The sequence below is a fragment of the Oncorhynchus nerka genome, linkage group LG20 (genome assembly GCF_034236695.1).
Source record: "Oncorhynchus nerka isolate Pitt River linkage group LG20, Oner_Uvic_2.0, whole genome shotgun sequence".
NCBI classification, from domain to species: domain Eukaryota; kingdom Metazoa; phylum Chordata; class Actinopteri; order Salmoniformes; family Salmonidae; genus Oncorhynchus; species Oncorhynchus nerka.
The window spans coordinates 23275435-23281434 of record NC_088415.1 but is presented as its reverse complement, the minus strand read 5'-3'; the positions used below and the strand labels follow the sequence as shown (position 1 = coordinate 23281434).

General features: G+C 40.2%; 1 protein-coding gene across 2 annotated transcripts in view; it reads left to right on the top strand.

Annotated features, from left to right (window-relative positions):
* Positions 1–4276: 4276 nt before the first annotated feature.
* The window catches only part of LOC115102090 (fibulin-2-like), a 48870-nt gene continuing 47146 nt past the window's right edge, over positions 4277–6000 (top strand). For both annotated transcript variants that reach the window (XM_065005321.1, XM_029621658.2), the window contains exon 1: positions 4277–4382. The gene's annotated coding sequence lies outside the window, so the exon portion shown is untranslated. The remainder of the gene's footprint in view (positions 4383–6000) is intronic.

The following is a 6000-nucleotide window of genomic DNA, read 5'->3' as shown; positions in this document are numbered from 1 at the left end:
GAGAATGACCTAATTCGGGTCAGAAGAAAGTTGTTATAAACAGGTGATAAACCCCTCCCAAAGTTATTTGAGAAAATGTGTAATGGTGGAAAGTGCTGGAGAGTTTCCGGAGGGATCCCTGAGTAAACTGCCCCAATTAGGTGGATTATTAAGAGGCAGGGACTGAAGGCGGTAGGGTGGGTGAATTAGTATTGGCAGAAGTCACCATTCAGACATGCATGACTGGGTAATAACAACAGAGCGGGATGCAATTACCTTTCCCAAATCAGCCCTGTGTCAGATCAGGTTACCCTGCGCTGAGAGGCTTTACTGCAGCCAGGTCACCCACTGGGAGCCTCAGACGAGCATTCAAAGGTCAACTACAGTGGAGCAGCCTGCCTCTCTTGCCAAGGCTTGTTACATGATGACGTCTTTCATAAGTCACATGTGCCAAAGGTCGCAAACTTGCTTAGATAAATCTGAATTATGATGATGTCAAGGTTATTTTGAGAATTTGGTTAAACGTCCGGAATCTGCAGTCATTTTGATAATTAACAGGTAATCGATCTATGGTAACTTTAGTTATTTATACTCAAGTAACTTTAAAAAATGTGATATATATAGTATATAGTATACATTTTGTATATCTGTGTCCATTTTGTCCATGAGTTTCTGCTGGATATACCATATGGTTCAAGAGAAAATAGCCTAATTCATGAAAAAAGCGTCTAATCAACAATGGCATTATTTTCAATTAAGTCTTCCAACTTTTGACTTTTTTCACAGAAAAACAAAACATTTACAACAAAGACATTTGGCCTTTTCTTGTTTAGAGAAAAGTCTCTCCTTTGTCCTCTCTTCTCCGTCCTTCTCGATATCCTCCATTTAGCAAGGAAGCACAAGTGTATCCTACCTCGGAAGAGTTTTGATATCTGACACACCTCTTTGAATCAGCTGTTGTATTGTCGGAGGAGAAAAGCATGCACATGTTTAAAAACGATATGCTGCTTATCCTTTTATCTATAAAATGTCTTGCACAACTATCTCAATTCGTTTTTATAACTTTGCACATTTATTTAGGGATCCACCACTGAAAACGTCATCTGACCGATGAAGCTCGAGCAGAGAAGGAGTTTCTCATAAAATCGCATTTCCGTCCACGTACACTCCTCGCATTAATAATCATGATGAAAAGACAACATGATCAACCATGAAGTCTTTAGGGGGTTAGGCTACATATTGCTTGAAGTCTGTTCGCACTACAAAAGTTCAGTTAGACTTCATTACACAAATAGTAGGTGGTCTTGTGTTATACAATCTGTATCGAATGTACCATGGCTCCAGAGCAAAAGCAGACTTAAACTCAATTTCCTCCCCTGGTGTGCCTTTTCATTTGTGTCATTATGCGGCTAAACAGTTCCTACTTCTCAAATCCCTCCCGTTGTGTCTCAAATCACAACGGACTCTGTTCTCCATACAGTAGTGCACTGCTTTTGACCACAGCCACATTTGGGGCCCTGGTCAAAAGTAGTGCACTATTTAGGAAGTAGCAGGGTAGTTGAGAGGCATTTGGTGTTGGTTTTAATTGCGGCTAGGGGTCTGGAGCAAGGAGTAGAGTGACACCGTGCAGGCTCCCCCAGCATTAGTGAGCTGAGCTCCACATCCAGTTAGCTCATGGGCTCAGGTCATTAAAACACCAGAGACGGCATGGCTGCCAGGCACACCCCAGGCTGAGATCACAGTCCAGCTCTGAGCTCTGGACCAGAAGAAAATCTGTGTTTGTTCCCTGGGCGGTCACGACAATGGTATGTAGTCAGTCACAATACAACTGGACACAATGTGGGTGGATGGACTTAACCTGTACTGGACAACATCAGTGGATGCTGGCAAGATAGACTATGGGGCAAATGTTTTACCCAATTACAGGATAGCACTGAACAACACTTTGGGTCATGGATTACACTTGTACGAATTTGTTTATAACACAGTTTGTTAAACCAGTGAAGACTGACAGGTGATTTCTCAAAATGATAAAGCTTGCCATCTTCATTGTGTCTCTATACAAGGGCAATCTGCTGAGATTTTCTGTACAATACTAGCACTATACTATACTTTGTACTATACTAGTACTATACTAGCACTATACTCGTGGCAGGTAGCTTAGCGATTAGAGCGTTGGAACAATAACCGAAAGGTTGCTTGTTTTAATCCCCAAGCCGGCAAGGTGGAACAATCTGCCATTCTGCCCTTGAGCAAGGCAGTTAACCTCCACAACAACTGCTACCGAGCGCCGATAACGTCGATTAAGGCAGCACCTCTCTGATTCAGAGGGGTCGGGTTAAATGAAGAAGACACTTCAGTTGTGCAACTGACTAGGTACATCGTTTCCCTTTCCCTACTACATCAGATCAATAGTTCAGAAGAAGACATATGATCTCCATATTGTTTTCCCTTTTCAACAATGTGCACACAAAAACAAATGCTGGAACCATTGACTCATCCATGTCATTGATTTATAGTGGGGGTGTCCATAAAATAAAGCCACCAATGGCACCATAAATCCCCTTGTGTTTGTCTGATCAATCTATCCATTCACTAAGGGGACTTTTGTCTCTAGGATCATTCTCACTGATGGCCCCCATGACCCCTAAATAAGATAAAACAGACTGGCTCGAGGTGTGTGTCAGACAGTGATGGAGTTGGTGGTTGCTGACCTCTACTTGAGGGTTATTTCAATCAATAAATCAATCAATAAAATGTATTTATTTATAAAGTCCTTTTTACATCTGCAGATGTCACAAAGTGCTGTACAGAAATCTAGCCTAAAACCCCAAACAGCAAGCAATGCAGATGTAGAAGCACGGTGGCTAGGAAAAACTCCAGAGGTTTCAGAGGTTAGTCAACATCACAGGGGTTTCCTCTCTGCTGCAACCTAGACGTAACATAGTAAAAGTAAATCCGTGACTTTCGATTAGTATGATATGTTCCCAATTTGAATTCCAATTTGTTTAGACTAACGTTAGCCAGGTGACTAGATTGCTAATGCTACTGTTAGCTAGGTGGCTAACGTTAGCTAGGCTAGTGGTTAAGGTTAGTGTTAAGGTTAGGAGTTAGGTTAAAGGGTTAAAGTTAGGTTAAGGAAAGGGTTCGGTAACAAAGTAGCTAAATAGTAGTAAGTAGTTGCAAAGTTGCTAAATAGCTCAAATGCTAAAGTTGTCCATGATGATATTTGAACGCGCAACCTTTGGGCTGCTAGACGTTCACGTTATGCACCTACCCATCCAACCTGACCAACCACCCTACTTTAGTTTTTGCCTTAAAGGGAAACTTGTGGATTTTTGTGGATACCATATACTTCCCTAGAGTGGAAGTCTATGCTATCTACTAGCGTGCAGCAATTACACTAACGCTAGTTAGCAACTTCCTTCAAACTGCACACAGATAGATAGAAATGGTCTCCACAATTTCATCTCACTTTGGGGAAGTAGATTAAGGGCTTTTTTGCCAAAATCCAAAAGTATCCCTTTAAGTATTATTCTGTATTTTATGTAACTATACCAAGTCTAATATGTATACTATTTTGAGTGTCCCGGATTTATGTTCATGATTAGGTCTAGTCTATGAGACCAGGCTGTCCTCTCAGGTAGACAGAGATTGGGCAAAATCTAATCAACGCTTCAGTCACGTGTCTGCCTTTTAGCGGGAGAGCAGTTTACCCACTCCATTGAATTACAGTACCTGATTGTCTTTAAACAGATACACACAGACGGCTTTCTTAATCTCTGGGCCTAAAACATGAAACACTGCATGGATCATGTGGTATTTTCTTATTGAGTGAGAAGATTTGCAGGAGATTTTGATGATTGTGTGTGACTTGTAGCCTTTTTAGCCTGTCCTTTGTCATTTTCAAGGTGATCGAATGGGCAAAATATGGGCACAATAGGTCTTGAGCTGCACAATCTATTTTTGGTTGATTCAGCTGGAGTTATAAAATCTACACAAACATTTCTCAATAATTAAAATGTCAATTGCGCCAGGGAAAATGACTGCATTCAGCAGTAAACACAAGTGCAATGGCTAATATAGGAATGTGACAGCAAGCAGCCTATTTCAGTAAAGTAAAAGAGCAACGAGATGCAAGGAGTAGGGGATTGGAATTCGTTCAAGCGTGAATCAGTAGCGTAATAAAATAGAGGCGCGAAATTATTCCAGACTTCTAATTTTCCAAAGTATTAGGAGAGCAAAGAAAGTTTGATCCGCCCTTTCCTCTCTCCCTTCGCAGAGAGCGTTTGCACATCCCCCTTCTCTTTAGAACGCGCACAACTAACTTTGGGCACAACCGCTGGCCAGTAGATAATACAGGATAGTCTACCCGTCGCACAGTGACAGAACTGAGACGCAAGGTAAATATAAACTTTTCTATCACTGCCTTTGTACACATCATTGTGAAAATGTGTTTATGTGCTAACCTTATATAAGAGACTGCTTGAGATTCTTTCCATGATGTAAAACATGTAAGAAGTATGGTGTTTTCCTAAACTTCTATCCATCAGTTGTGTGCATGGCTTGGTATGGCAGCATGTCACTGACTTGAACAGATTTGTCAGGCTATATTTTCGTTCCTTTCTCCAAATAACTAAGATATCAGCATTTTAATCATATATTAAATTATGCCTATTTCACACTTCTTTGTTAAAACACAGAGAAAATGGGTTTAAATCATGTTTCCAATATAAAAATATTCAGTATTCTCTTCAATTATCCCTGAAGTTATCCCTAATGCTTATATCAATGTGTATGTAATGACAAAGTGTAAACAGTAATATTTGTTAAAAGTGATTTGGATTTATGTGAATTTGTGCACCTTATCACCCCTCAGGCTACTGACTTAATCACATTCAAGACATTCTTATGCAAAGTATACCAGATAACTTCAATCTATCTTTAAATCTTTACAACAGTCAGAAAATACAGTATTTCAAAACCTTAAGACTAACCACAAACAGTACTATTGAGAACTTTTATCATGTTAAATGTTTTCTGTGTCCTGGCAAGAGCTGTGGTTGACAAAGGTGGACAGTGGGATGAGCAAGCCAAGCCCGCAACCATTGTTTTCAGAAGCTTTGGACATTGTGTTAACAGATTGAAAAACGTACAATGTACTTTGTTTCATTGAAACAAATGAGTATTATCTATGTAAGCAAAGATACAGTGGCCAGATGTATCTTCCATTCACAGCTTCTTAACACAGATTCTGATAGTGGTTGTGCGCGACACATACAATCACTTTTATTTTCCCAGACAGACTTTCCATTTCTTTTTTGAATCTCACTCTAAGATGTGGGAGACATAGGAACAGTCATGCCAATTGTCTTCACATGCAATGTGCTGAATTGAACACAACTAAAACACCAAACCAGTGGGGCACATGCCAGTCAAGACTGTGAGACCTGAAATGATTCTTTACCCGCTGCATGCAAAGCCATCATTGATTGTCTGGTGCATTAGTCTGTGCTGCAGTCCTTCTCATTCTGTGGTCTGGTATGACGAAGAGAGAAACATAGCCCCAGATGTGAGAGAGGTAGCCAGAACCAATGTTTTACTTTCAATTGGATGTCTGATGGCTCTCAAAAGGTTTGAATTTGGAAAAGGAGATTGTAATATTTCATTTTGAAAACCTCTGCACTTGGCTGTGACTGCTATAACCTGTTAACTGTGCGCTTGGTTGAGTTTGACACTGAGGGGCTGTGTTAGTGTATGATGATAGAATCCTCACTGAAGGGAAGGCCATGCATGGTCCCTTATATAATCAGCAATGAAGGAGGAATTTGCTCCTAGATAATAGGATGCCTCAACACAGAGCAGCACACTTTGGCATACTTACAGTCCATAACACTATATAGGTTGATAAACTCAACATTCTTATTCAAATATATTTAAACATAGTAATATAACATGTCAGGAGCATAGTATTTTAGAATATGTTGATATAGAAAACATTGACTGTATGCAGTTATGAGT